The sequence below is a fragment of the Coturnix japonica genome, chromosome 12 (genome assembly GCF_001577835.2).
Source record: "Coturnix japonica isolate 7356 chromosome 12, Coturnix japonica 2.1, whole genome shotgun sequence".
NCBI classification, from domain to species: Eukaryota; Metazoa; Chordata; class Aves; order Galliformes; family Phasianidae; genus Coturnix; species Coturnix japonica.
This window is the reverse complement of record NC_029527.1, coordinates 13,597,678-13,612,494: the sequence shown is the minus strand read 5'-3', so window position 1 is coordinate 13,612,494 and position 14,817 is coordinate 13,597,678. Positions and strand designations below refer to the sequence as shown.

General features: G+C 44.3%; 1 protein-coding gene across 1 annotated transcript in view; it reads left to right on the top strand.

Annotated features, from left to right (window-relative positions):
- The window catches only part of FOXP1 (forkhead box P1), a 332,004-nt gene that overhangs the window by 40,346 nt on the left and 276,841 nt on the right, over nt 1–14,817 (top strand).

Here is a 14,817-nt window from a genome sequence, read left to right as displayed (position 1 = left end):
TTTTTTTTCATAACACAATGAACCTAATATTGGTAAAAATACAGATCTTAGCTGCCACCATAAAGAGAGGCTAGATTTAATAAACAGTTATGAATGTTGGCAGCTGCCTATCAGATTGTATAACATCGGCTATAGCACATGAAGACAGTGTCAACTTACATTTTATCTCAGAAGTATTTTCAAAGCGTTTATTTTGCTTTCTCTTGAGTCCTTAACCTAATTCAAGTTATATAATTGGCTGAATATTTTTCCACATAGCTAATTGGCTGGGTGCCAGCGTGAAAACCATTGTCTGACTTGATGATGATCAGAAATTAACATGACATTTGCGTGGTGGTAATGGAATACATTAGTAATGTAATTCATGACTGTAAGAAAGAGACCATCATCTCCCACCTCTGATCAGCAGGAGGGGCTGGGGGGATGATGAAATGCTCCCAGCAGGCACCTCACAGCAGTGGCTGGCCAATCTCTATGTCAAATTTAGTTTTAAATTCTTCAGACAAAGCTGTAATGCTTACCAATTAATTACTACAAATGTCAATTAAAAATCTACCAAATAATACAGTAAGATTAAATTTCAATTAAAAAAATTACATTTAACAAGGAAGATACAACATTATTTTAATGAATTCTGCTGAAGGTGACAGTTTATCTAGATATATTTATGCTGTGTAGGTGGATCTAAATTCATTGGATGATGTTAACCATGTTACCCTGTATACATATTAGTTTTGAAAATTATTTCCACTTGGGCTGTGTCCTGGAGGAGACAGGGCATCAAGGGGCATTTCTTATCACCAGGAGAAAGGGGAATTTCACGCCTTTGAAGTACAGAAATAGTCTCACACCTCAAATGAGGACTTTTCTGTAGACCAGCTGTATTAGCAGTATTTTTCATTGCTTGATGTTTGTGAAACTGAATACAGAGTTTCTGTTGTGGTAGCAGAACGAGCTGTAACTTTGCTATGCTGATTTACTTAGGACAGTTTTTCAAGTGATCTGCTTTCCCATACAAATAATATCCATTATCCTGGCAAATCACTTAACAGGCAGAGATTTTTGCTGTGTGAAGGCGGGGAGCTTTAGGTCCTGAGCAGACCGTTTATCTACAAAGCTTCACTCCAGCTTGGTAGGGCTTGAGAAGGAGATGAAATCTCATAGTTACTACTGCTATTGCTTGAAGACATGTTTTGAGCCCTGCACAGCAGATGTGTTGCGTGGTGTGATGGAATTGGGAGTCTGCGTGTGTTTGTACAGCAGCACCTTGGATGCAGGGTGCTATCCTGCAAAGTAGATCTCGTAGCTGGAATTCCCTGGAGGGGCGTGTATTTGTTTTGAGCAGGTCAGGTTCCTGCGGGCATGGAGCTGGTGGGCAGATGAGAGCTCTGTGGCATTCAAACCGTGTGAGCCAAGGACTCTATGTATCATCTGAAGAACAGCTTTCTCAGCTTCCTTGCATTTATTTTCGAGAGCTTCTATTGTGTTTTCACACCATCCCGTCTAAAAGAGGTAAGAGGGAAGGCATAATTGAGGAAACAGATTTTGTGTGTCAAGCCAGCACTGAGAAAACACGCTCCCAGGGACCAGGAGGCTCCTTCTCCTTGGCATTTCAGCAGGCTTGAATGTGAAATAAAAGCCAGCCAAACACGCACATTGAAAATCAGAAAAGCCGAAAACTGCTCATGGCAGGTTAAAGTAATGATAGGCTCTTCAGTAGATGGGCTGTGGTGCCTTGCTGCTGTTCCAGCTTTGCCTGTCAGTGGGTGAATGCAACAAGCACCATCTCTGTCACTGCCATTCAGGTACCATTGGGTATTGGTAACAGCTTTACAGGATCAGTTCTGCTTCTTCCTATTATCTGATAAAGCTATAATCAGCAGGAGATGGGAGACAGCATTTTGTTCCTGTAATGGCCTCAGGAAATGGGAGCTGTGGAAGTGTAAGAGCAGCTGAAACATTTTCTCACCAGTCCTCGCAGACAGCAAGGCAATAGAGAGAAAGGTGGAGCAAGGCAGGCTCATTTCCGCACTGGCAGCCAGAGAGCTTTAAGAAAGCAAGCAAGGGAGAGTGGGTGCATGTAGCTTCTTACCAGGAGGTAATGGTGTGAGGAGGCTGTGGGCCTGGGGCTCCCACTGGCCAAGCAATCAGGTGGGAGCTGGAGCTGCTGCTTTTAAAAACCTGCCTTCTCAGGGGCTTTCAGCTCTGCACAGGAACAGTCATTTTCTGGTTTGAGCCCTGGGATGAGACTCCTGCTCTGGTTGCTTTCTGAGAAGTGAGGTCCTTCAGGAGCTGGGCACCTCTGTACCCCACGTATCAGTGCAGTGGGGTGTCCCATCATGAGCACCCATGGGAGTTTCTCGTCTCTTCACTGGGGTCTCATGGAGCTTCTCCACATTCCTGGCACCTCTGATGGTGGCTGATCTCCTGGTGAGCTTTCTGCCTTTGCTAGGGAAATTCTTTTCTCTGTGAGAGTTGGCCAAACATCTTGAAGAAAGAATGTATTTGACATTGGAAGAAATATTTACATCTCTTAGTCTTTTTTTTTTTCCCCTTAGTGTGAAGTTGTGTCAGCTATGTTACACTTGAGGGAACACTGAACTGGGGGAGGATACTTTTATAAGCTGCCCTCTTTTTGCCGGTTTATTCCATGCTCTCATCCTCTGATTTACATCCCATCTGAAGTGAAAATACCCAGGCTTCGGTAGTTTGTTTACCTTTGCTTATATCACTGTGGGGACCCGAGGAGATGTAGGAACTGTTCTCACTGTGACATTTGCACGAGCTGCGGGGTAAGGTGAGAGCAGGCAGACGCCGCACACAGTGAGGAGGCAGCAGGGCTTATTAAGTCTTACTCCTTCCATGGTTTATAATATGTAGACAAAAGCAAACATCTCCAGGGAGGGCTGGTGGAATGAGAGAGTGGGGGAAGCTCCCTGAGCTGATGGCAGATCCTGACCCCCTCTTTAAGGAAGTCGTGCGTGCAGGGGGCTGCAAGGGGAGTTCTGCAGAGGGGTCCCAAAGAACTGCTGCAGCAGTGGCATGGGAGCATGGGGTGCGTCATAGGACAAAGCCATCCTCCTGTCACTGTAATACTGCTCCTGGGGAAATACTGAAATACTCTTCGTCTTCATTAATACACCTTCCTAGCAGAGCCTGAAGAGATCATTCTTTCTTTCAGATACATAAGGAAACTGAGTACAGAGTTGTTTGTCATGAGAATGGTGTTTGTATATAGTGGCTGTAAGAGCCCAGATTCTGAGCAAACAGGGAGACTGCTTCATCGTCAGCTAGCAGAGGGGAGAGCTGGAATCATAGAATTGTAGAATGGCTTGGGTTGGAAGGGACCATGAAGAGCATTTAGTTCCAAACACTGCCATGGGCTGGTGACCACCCACCATCCAGCCTGGCCTTGGGCACTCCAGGGATGGGACATGCACAGCTTCTCTGGGCAGCCTATGCTTGGGGATGAAACGCAGTGGCAGCTCCCTTCTGCCAGGGGTATGTGGATGGCCTTGGGAGCCTGCCCTGCTGAGCCAGCAAGACCTTTGCTCTAGAAAAAATATCCATCATTGCTTTTAATAGCCCAATTCAGGATTGCAGTGTGGAGTATCTGAAGCACTTTGGGACCTTTGTTGGCAGGAGGTACCGCAGGACCAGGCTGCATCCTGCTGGCCGCGGGGTGTAGGATGGCACCACTGCAGAAGGGAGGACAGCATCAGTGCCTTTGTGCTTATTGTTCTCAGCAGAGCTGTACTGGAACCAATCAAGTTGCTGCCACCACTGCTTTGAGTAAAAGTAACTGCAGCTGAGAAAGAGAGGCAAAATTATGAATAAAAAAGCCAATGCCAAGCCCATTATTTTTACTCTTAGAAAAAAGAAGCGTCTTTCCAGTCTTTTTTTTTTTCCTTTTTTTTTTTTTTCTTTTCTTTTTTTTTTCCACATGGAGTGAATCTTTGGGACACTAATGTTCCGCTGTCAGGTTTGTTTAAAGATTGTTTTGACAGTGCCTTTTTGGGGTCAAATCTTGAAGTTTTTCTCCATGTGTTTCAGCTAGGCAGTACTCCAGTGCCTTAGCAGAGGCTTTTCCAAAAGAGGGAAAAACGAATGCTGCTCGATTTAACTGAGCATGTTGTCTAAACAAACAAGAGAGAGGTGCAGGTTTTTAGATGTAAAATACATCTATGTATATATTTTAAGCAGCAGAGAATGGCGTCCAGCAGAGCAGCACGTGCCTGCAGGAGGGCTCGGGGCAGAGCCCTCACCTACACCCTGCCCTCGGTGCTCCGAGGCTCGGCCTTCACATGGGTTTCCGGGTTTTTATGGGCTTAATTCAAACCTGAAGTCTGCTTCAGTGTAATGTTTTTGTGGTTTAATGTTCTTGGAGATTTTTTACAGTGTTTCTTTTAAATTCTGTCACTGAAGTGTATGAGAGTTGACAAGTGTAAATATGTAGTTAGACAATTTCAAAAGTGTATTATTTACTGATCGACCATAATGGCTCCAAAGGAGCCATTATACTCAATCATATCATGTCACTCCGTGGCACTTATTATGATGGTAATATGGATATGCATATTATTTTTTTTTTAAAGCAAGAGAAGCTTTATTGTGCATGTGTAAAAAGCTGTTTTTAATTGTCAGTAATGCTCTGAGCTTTTTTTCAATATATTGAGATTTCAAACCACCTATGGCTAGCAGCCTGCCAAGCGTGGAAGCAGAGATCTCTGTTTGCGTACAGATGAAAAAAGCCATGCCTGATATTTACAGCAATGGGACTGCATCTCCTTAATATGGCTCTTTTATGGCTTTATTAGATCCGAGGGCAACCTAGAACCCTAACCTGAGAGCTTGGCAGGTAAAAGCTTTCCATTTTATCTCTGCAGCTTTCATCTGCTCCTGTAAGCTCTTTCCCTGACTTCCTAATTGTGTTTGTGACATTAGCAAATGGCTGGTCTGAAAATACCGTGCAGCGTAAGTCATGTTAATACAGCGGTCTTTTTTTAAGGTGTCACAGAAGATGTCTTTTTGTAGCACTGGGGTAGAGAAAGGAAGAGGGAAGGCAGAATGAGAACATTGAACCATAAAAAATAAGAGAAAGAGACAGGCAGAGAGCTGGGAGTGCTAAATATGCTTCAGTCTTTTGGTAGGGTTGGTCTCAGCTGAGGAGGAGATAGGAGCTGTGAGCGGGAGCTTGCTTACTAGGAAATGTCCGCAAGGCCTTTTGTGGAGAAGGAAGGAGAGGTGAAGCTGCATTGAGAAGTGTGGGGAGATAATCTGCCACGGGGCACAGCAAAACCATTGTGGAGCAACAGTAGGGAAAGGAGGAGGAATCAGAGGCATTTCCTAATGTAGAAATGAGGATGTGTCTGGCTGTAGCTGTTGCTTCTTAGAGGTGGGGAAAGAATAAGGGAATCCACGTGTGCTGGGCAAAGGATTGGCAGAAGGTATAAGCGGGGTGAAGCCTACCTTGTGGTTATAGACAATAAGTGAGGGAGAGGAGAGGAAAACCTGATGAGGGTGAGGAATGACGGACCGTAGCAGGGCTGCCCAGGGCGTGGGACCTCCTCACGTGTGCAGTGGGAACTCTACATGCTGTTAGGCTGCAGAGGAAGCAGGAGATGCTGCTGGAGGTGCCTTCATCTCAGCTGCAGGGTGTCAGAGCAGGTGACTGCTTTGTCTTTGCTATTCAGACTTGAGGACCAAATGTGCTTTGTTGCTCTGATGTCAGAGGAGATATTTACACTGCTCAGAATGAAGGAGAGCTAATTACTGACCGGCTTTTTTTTCCCTCTTATTCTAAAGAACCTTCCATTGGAAATGCATTTTGCTTTAAATATGGGAAAATTAACCATTAGCTGCTAGAATGAGCCAATTTTGAGTAGTTCAGGGGTAGAAGGACACGCATGTGATTTTGCAGATGATAAACCGATAACAGATTTTGTTGTAACAGTTTTTCAAAGAATAATAGCAACAAGGACTTTTAGGCAATTCTGCATTAATTCTAACTTGTCTCTTTATGAAATTATATTAAAACCATTTGTTCTCTTTTGCAGTACTGAACAAGAAGCATAAGAGGGAGTGGATACCTCTGCCTCTTTCTGTCCTTGACCTACATAAGCAACTGTATTTGGGCGCAGGGCTGAGCCCTGTACTTGTGAAAAGACGAGAGAAGGTTAAGCTTAAATATTTCCTTTGAGATGCTTCTGCTTAGAAGAGTTAGTTGCTAAAGTGTAATCGACTAAGATACGAAACATTGGTTAACATTGGCATTGTTAGCTGAATATTCCTAATGAGTGGTGGAGCTTCTCATTTGTATAAGGGTGGGGTTTGTGAAGCTGCTGTGCATTTGTACACACACACGCACTAGCACACAACACTTGTTGATGATTCAGAGCAGGAGTAGAGTAATTCAGATCTTGGACTGCCTCACGTGTGATTGGCTTCCTTTCTGGGGGACTTATTTTAGGGAAAAATCAATGTCAACTGAAAAACATTCCATTCTGAAAAGACAAAAATTCCCCTACTTGTGAAAATGTGTCTTGGCAGCTGATTTAACTTATGATACAAGATTTAACACTTTTCACTAAACATGAATATTTACCATGGCAACAGCTACGTTATGGACCACATGTTGGAGACTTGCACGTTGTTGCAGAAACTTGTAAGTCTCTGTGTTCTGCTCAGCCCTTGTTCCCATTGTGTGGCCATGGTGTGCCTGGAATTCTCTCCTGTGTGTCCTGGGAAGTTTGGAGTTGTGTGGGTCTGCAGTGTCCTTGGTTGCTCTGCCCGTGGCTGTGCCCCATGCTGCTCTCCAGGCCCTTATCACCTCTCACTTGTGGTGTGGGTCACTTTCTGGGGACTTGGTAAAGGGGGGGGTAAATGGGGACAGCCACTGGCAGCCACCATCTCAGCAAGGAGGTGATGTGTTGCTGTGCTGCAGGCATGGGGCTCTGAGCATAGAGTTATTAGAAGAGGAAGCAAGGCTGGGCTGCACATACCTTAAATGGCAGCAGATTCGTTTTATTTATTTTTGCAACCTAGAAGAATATAAATTCTCATGCTTTAGGTTGAAGCTAGCACAGGGCCAAGCAGAAACTGCTTATTCCAGAGATAAAAGCTGTGTTAAAATGTGTCTTGTACCTGCAGGTGGAGATGGAGGTCTTCTGGGCCCTGATGGTGGCTCCGACCTTTCTCTTTCATTACAGTACTCCAAATTAAATAGTTCATATTAGTGGATTTAATCCTGTGCAAATATATCTGTTTTTAAATCCTGCCAGCCTACATGTACATGGCTAAGGCAACAGAGTAGAGACCTCTGATTCTTGTTTTACTCAGATATCCTATTGGGATTTCAGTTATATGTGAATATTACACCTTGTTTGTTACTAAGGTGACTATGGTGTCAAGGTTATGGGGATGGTGTAGTATTATAAATGCAAAGATAACGCAAAAAAGAAAAATAGTTGTGTTGGCTAAAATCATCCTGTTCCTATGGCATAAAGTTGCACACTGTCCTACATTTCAATTCTCGTTCTATTAAATTACCTGTTTAATAATTTGAATCCAGTGTTATTTTTATATTATATTGCAAATGTGTGACTGTGAGGTTATTTTTAAGATATATTTATTAAGGGAATGAATACAATAAGACAAGTCATTGCAGCCCACATACAGTTCCTTGACTTCTCATTTTATGATGTTTCAATTGCATATGATTACTGAATGTAAGTTTTAACTTTTATGGGGGTTCATTACAGATGCAGCTGTGTAGAGAGAAATTCAATAGAAATTTGATTTTTTTTTAAAGCTTTAAAAGTGTATTGAGATGGAGCAGAGTGATGGAATGTAACCTGAGGCTTCCTGCTCTGAGCTTGGATGCACACTTGTGAGGCCTTCAAGGACTCAGATGCATTGCAGTGGGGATTTGCCTGTTGCTGGTGGTGCAGAGGTCTGTGTATTTGGGGTGCAGGAGGTCACAGCATCCCATAGCCACGGTGTTTCCCTCTGGACAGCAGATGGAGGAGCTGTGGTATCCTCAACTGGGGAAAGGAGTGGATTGAACTGACTTGTGGCAAGGACCGGGATGAGATGTATTTCGCTGTCCTGACAAGGAAATGCAGTTTCAGTGAATCTATGGTGTTCTTTTCTGATTGAGAATCTGAGTAAAATTAGCTCAAGAGAAAGCAACATTAAGAAGAATCTCAGCAAGCAAGTGCTGGGAAAACAAATTTAAGGGCACATTTGAAGGTGTAGATGTGGTAAATGAGTGGGTCTACTGGTGGTTAAATGCTGCGGTGCTTTGTGCGAGTTCTAAACAGGAACATATCACATCAAGTATAGTTTAGTGGAATAATTTATTGTCATAATGTGTTTGCTTTTAACATATGGGAATGTAAACTTCTGTAACTGTATGATCATGTCTCTTAGTAGCAAGGAACACTCATATTGAAAACTATGACATTGGCTGTTTGTAAAAAACCTGGTACATATTACAGACTATTTATTTCTAAACATGAATGTCCTGCAAGGTTGCAAACTGAAATCCAGAGCAAAATTTCTTGGGATATAAGGAGGGAAAGTAATTTAGTCCTCCAGATTTACTTACTGATTCTCAGCCTTTGCTGTGCTGGTGCAGCTCTGCAACTCCTGTGGCGATTGCAGTGGTTCCAGACAAATCCTGGCCCTGTTCCTGGTGCTTTAGTGCCTGTGGAGGAATTACTCAGGAGGGCTCAGGGCTGGGAAAGGTCTCATTTCCATTTCAGTTGCAGGAGCCTCTCTGTTAGCTCCAGCAGCATGGAGATACCCCATCAGCAGTATGGTTTTCTCTTGGATTCCCTTCCTTGTGCTTTGGGGGAAGTCATGAGTGTTAACTCCTGGGCTGTCATCCTGCTGTGATGAAACCCACTGAGTGATAAAGGAGCAGAATTGGTTGGGGGACATCATCTCTCTGCTTATGTCTTTAACTGGGAGTCCCCCGTTCGTGCTGAGCCCTCCAGCTGTCTGATGTGGGGCTGGCAGGAAGGATAGCAGCCAGCTTTAAATGCAGGGCTTCCAAAATCCATTCTCTGATGCTGAAAGCAGCTTGGCATCCTGATTTTAACTCTAAACTGGAGATTGATTCTCTGAGCAGTGACAAGCTTTGTGGGGTGGAAGAGGAAGGTGTACCTGGCCTCAGACCGGGAGCTGTTGGCTTATCAGGACCTGGGAAGGTATGCCTGGGACTCCTCTGCAGGGAGAAGGCTGAGCAGAGCAGGGCTGCTTTGTGCTGTAGGAGCGCAGTGAGCTGCCCTCAGAGCAGCAGCCCCAGGGAAATGGCTTTCCTATGCTGTGCCACCTCCCACAACAAGGAAAAACTGATGAAAAGCAATGAAGCACACAATTACATAATGAAAAACAATAAAATGTGTCTTCCAATATGTAGTACTAGTGACCATATGACTTTATTATAAAAGCTAAATATGATTGTATTTCCAGGTATTGTGCTGTGTGCTAAACTGCGGGGAAGACAGAGCAACTAAGAAGGACAGGACTCCTCGTTTAATATAAACCTCAGACTTTGAAATGACACATAGCAGGGAATAAATGTCCATCATCTATCAAATGAGGTTTGAACGGTTTAGGTCACACTAGACAAACACTTCTCACCCTAAAACCTTCTTTTCATCTTCATTCATCAACAGCACCTTAAGCTGGTGCTCCTCTTTTCATTCTCTCAAAAATAATAATCTTCTGGATGCCTACAAATCACCGGCGGCTGGCATTCGTTAGGCAGGTGATGAGCTGTGGCTGCTCCCATCTGCGTTCCTGCCTCAGGCCCTGCTCCCTGAGCGGTGGGCGCATGGAGATGGACTGCGGGAGGGCTGGTGAGGACTGAATCAAGCCTGGAGACAGGGACAGAATGCATCCTTGTGTATGGAAGTCCTAGCAGCCAGGTTTGGAGCTTCTAAAGAGGAAAGCAGACCTTCACAACCAAATTCATTCTCTCCTGCAGATCTTCCCTGGATGCTTCTCCTCAGGGCTGCCCTGGTGGGTGCTCATTCCCAGAAGCCTCTCACTAACTTGTTTTCTTAGTCTGCAGGCTAAACTGCATCACCAGGCCTTGTAATTTCTTCCTGCCTCCTCCAAGGTCCTGGACTGAGCTCTACACACACCATTCAACCCCTGTTTCCTGGTAGGAAGCTACCTCTCTTACACTAATCTTTGTCCAATTACTCGTAATTTTTTTCTTATCCTTTTCTCATTTATGGTACTCCAATTGGATTGGCTTCCCATGATATAGTTTGTCCCATTGCATTGCTTGTTTGTTACTTTCCCGTTTTTCTTTCTTTCTAAGATACTTTTCTGGCTCCCACCTCAGCTTCCTGGAAGTGATTTGTGCAGCAGCAGCACAGTCCCTGCTTCTCCAGGGACGCGGAGCTCCCCCTTGTTTTCTGCCTTTTTTCTTGCTGTTATTCTGGAAAACAAGCTCTGTATGGTAACTGTTGAGTCACAGCCTGAACCACTGATTGAGCATCTGGGGGAAGGACCTGGTCTGCCCTGAGAGCACAGGTGAAGGCAATTCAGCTGTGTGATCAGAGCCTGGCTCCACCCCTCTTAGACCTCATTTAAGGGCTGACTGGTACCAGGGTAGGCTTTCTTTCTGGAGATCTCTTGGTGAAGCTTTCTTCTGCAAACCTGAAATCTTCTGATGCAGGTAAGCAATCTTCTTCCCTTCCTTTATAGCGCCTTTCTATTGTGTTGGTCCTTCTGTCATCGTACCTTTGTTGTATTGATCTGTTCAGTTGTCGCAACCTGACAGATATGGATTTTTCACAATCACTGATTAATATTAGTATGTGCAATGGCAATGAGCGTAGTTAGCAAAAAAAAAAAAAAAGGTCTGTTTGAAGGTAAAATTCTGTGTGGGTGGAAATCTTTGTAAACCTGGATGTGGGCTTGTGAGGACAGCACCAGCTGTCCACCAGTGGAAGTGAAGACAAAACTTACATTTTAGACATTTATTTGCTGCCTTCTGCTTTGGTGTTTTGGAGGATTTCACTATTCATTGGGGTAGCAATCAGCATCAGGGTGGTATCTGCCACTCACCCAGCTCATCACTGGTATCTCAAGGTATTTTGAATAGAGTCCAGACTCTGTTTGGTCCTAACAGCTGTCTTAGTTTGGCATGGTGACGTGAAGCCGCAGGGAAGGGGTTTGCTATGGGGTGGGCTCCCAGCACCTGGCTGTCCGGTGAGGATTGGCAGACTGGCATCATAATTAATTGGGGAGGGGGATCCACTCACCCATGGGAAGTAGTCACACATCACAGAGTATCTTGAGGGAAGCCAATTTCCTACCCCCAATACCTGTTCCTCCTTTTCCACTTCTTTCCTGTCTACACTTTGAAGACCATAAATCACTTATTTGAAATGTATTTAAGGAGAAGAATATTTCCCCACTTAATGCTTTGTAGCAAGTACAGTTAGGATCAGTCAGGTGCTAAAGGAAGAAAAATATTCTTTGATACTGTATCTTCATTTTAGGTGGTTTCCTCTTGTACTCGGTTCTTAGATGATAATTCTGAGTTCTTCAATGCCGCTCATTTTGCCACTGAAAGAAAATGCAAAACAGGATATTTTAATATTATTAATAATGAATGTTTACATAATTAGCTCAATTACTTTGTTCAGTCTGACGCTTTGTAATTGTGGACCTGTCTTCCTCTCCCTTTTGAAGCGGGCTGGAAGTGATGGGGAGCACAGGGCAGAGTGGCAGTCCTGCAGCACAGGGCATCTCCCACACGGCCCCTTGGCCCCCATTGCACCTGCAGCCCTTGACCTTCCCTGTGCTCTCAGAACACTTATCTGAACTGTGCTGAAATGTGCATCTTTGAGATGTTTTACCTCCAACAGATCCCCAAAACCTTTTCCCTGTTAAATGAAGAACATTGGTTTTACATGTAGTTGTTAGGGTCTGGATGGGAGTGGGTTGTCGTCTGACCTAGAAGTCTTTTGTGAATGGTCTCCGCTTTGTAAGGGTGAGTTACTCATCCAATCTATGGTTGACAAATTTAGTTTATGGATTTTTTGGTGCATGCTGGTGAGGAAAAATGTTCTGCAAAGATGCTTTTTGGCCAACAGGAAGAAGCTGGTGGGGAGGTTCTGGTGGGGCTGGAAAAAAAGCTGGGGGGGTTGGTTGGTGGCGTTGATACTTAAAGAAAAACCAAGGGTAATTGTGCTAATATGGTGCCATCGGAGGGTGGAAAGGCTGAAGGAATGGCTTGCTTTCCTTTTCTGTCACTTCTTGTGCTCTCGTTCTTGTTCCTCTGCTTCTTGAGAAAGGCCCTGCAGCTTGTAGATAACAGAAATTAAATTAGTATTGATATAACATTAGACACTCCTATTAATATTGACAGCATGTCGATACTGTTGTGCTGCTTTTGTAATATGGGATGTTAACGGATAATGCTTTAAATAAAAGCACACTAATCTTATGATCACTGAGCACACAGTGGGGTCTCGACTCGGCTCCTTCTAGCTCCCTACCCCACGTGTGGCTGCCCACAGCACATCTCTAGGTGGCAGTTCACCACACGCTGCCCTGTCTTGTGCCCTGAGCACCAAAGGTACTTGTTGCTGTCAGGCTGGTTTGCTGGGAGGGAAGTGGAAAATGCCTTGGTGATGTTGATTTGGGAAGTTTGATGCTGGAAGCCTTCAAGGATGGCTCTGAGTTGTGGTTGCAAGTGAACAAGGAACCAAATTGCTGTGAAACCGTGCTCTGAGATGCTTGGGGTTGAAGCACACACTGAGGTTGGAGGGCTGCCCTAACCTATGGTACTTGTCTGGGTGTTCAGCATATGATAGCAACTACATGTTTCTGATGAACTTTTTATCTGTTTAAGTCTATCATGAAAATCGCCACAATCATCAGAGCTAGAGTTATTTGTTAAATGGTCTAAAAAATACGCTTTAAACAATAATGATTACTTTGGTAAACACAGATGCCTTTGTGTTACGCAGTGGGTTTTGTACGTGAATTTGTACATGTCTGTGAGACAGAAGTTGCCATCTACTTTGAAAAATGGGAAACACGGTGATGCTAATTGCCTCCCCCTTACCCGCCCCACCTGCTGCCTGGCTGCCAGCTGTGATGTGCTGAGCAGGTTGGCACTCTGCACGTGTGCCCGCTGCACTCCTGCCTCACTAGAGTCTATATGGGAAGGTATTTTTAAAAGGGGGAGGGAAGACCCTTTATCTTGCTGAAAACCAACTCCTGATGATCAGTTATTTGCTGCGTTATTAATGCTTGTTTGGACGTTGCTTGGACTGCTGGATTAAACAGCGTTCCCGTTATGTATTGAATAAAATGAAATACATGTCACAACAGCAGTGCTGTGATGGTGACAACCGTCCTTGGCTGTGCATCTCATTAGAAAGGTATACGTTTTTCTTTGTTGAGCATCCGTGAATGACAGAAGTTGACAAACATCTGTTAAGAAGTTGTTGTTTGGAGAAAGTTACATTTATGGCACATAAAACAAGAAGAAAGTGATTGTTAAGAGGGTAAATAACTATTTCTTACACATGCGTTTCATAAATCGCCCTTCTCTGCTGTACTATTTACTTCTTGCTTTATTATTGCTTATATGTTGGAGGAGATTCTCATCTGTATCACTTACTCTTATAAAGGAATCCCTGAGGGTTCGAAGTTCAGTTTGCATTGAAACCTGCACTTAGAACAGGATTAAAACTCTTGTATTTCACAGGTTTAAAGACTGAATTGATTCTCCAAATGTTCCATGTTAACTCCCAGGGGACAGCTGGATTTTTCCATAATGTGGTTTTTTTTTTGGGCAAAGCATTATTAACTTCGACAGAGGAAAGATACCTGGGAGGAAAGCCCCAGACTAGTGAGCTGAGTGCTGGACCTGTGTGTTTCTGAGATGTGCATTGTGCGTGTGTGTGTCATTGAGTCCTATCAACCTGCACTTCAGTAGGTTGTGGGTAGTGGCCTGATGTAGGTTTGTCTACTTTCAGAGCAGGGCAGTGACTCTGTTGGCTCTTTGGGCTGATGTGGGGTGTGCTGAGAAGTAGGAGGGAGATCAAGATTTGTTTTTTCTTTATTCCCAAAGCTAAGAGTGAAGATTCACACAATTTTAACTAAAATGGCTTCTGCCTATTCATAATGAATCAGAAAAGAACACTGTGCCCATGCAGTGCCATTTGCATGACTGCGCCATCCCATAGGCGTTGCACTGGGCGGTGCAGTGTTGACCCACAGGAACCTGAGCTCAGCATTGAGAAACCAGCAGGGAGAGACAAGCAAAGGCTTGTGGCAGGCGATGCAGGGCAGGCAGCAGCCGGTCCTCCCCTTCCCACCATCCTGTCTCCTGCGCTGGGTGCTGACATGTGCTCTGCTGTGCAGGGAAACCTCGCTGCTGTGTTGGGGTGCGAATGGTGGTGTCTGGGCTGTGATTTGCTGTGGTTATCTTCTTCTCATCGAAACCAGCATTCGCCTCCCAGCATCCTGAAACAGAGAACACCATCTCTGCAGATAGTCATCATTTGTGGAAAAGTCACAAAGTTCCCAGCTTGTGCTCGCCCTCCTCTCTGAAATGGTTTTACTTTTGTTACGAGTAACACCTAAAAATGCCACTTAACCTTGCAGCACTCTGTTAAGTCTGTACTTTTGATTGCACAGCTGGGGTGGAGTTTCCTTTGGGAATTTAAGGAGTAGGAAGTGTTGTTTGTAGGTTTTTTTTTTTTTTGTTTTTTTTTTTGCTGACTGGTGCTAATGTGTAGGTGGGGATGTGCTGCTGTTTTTGTAATACTTTTA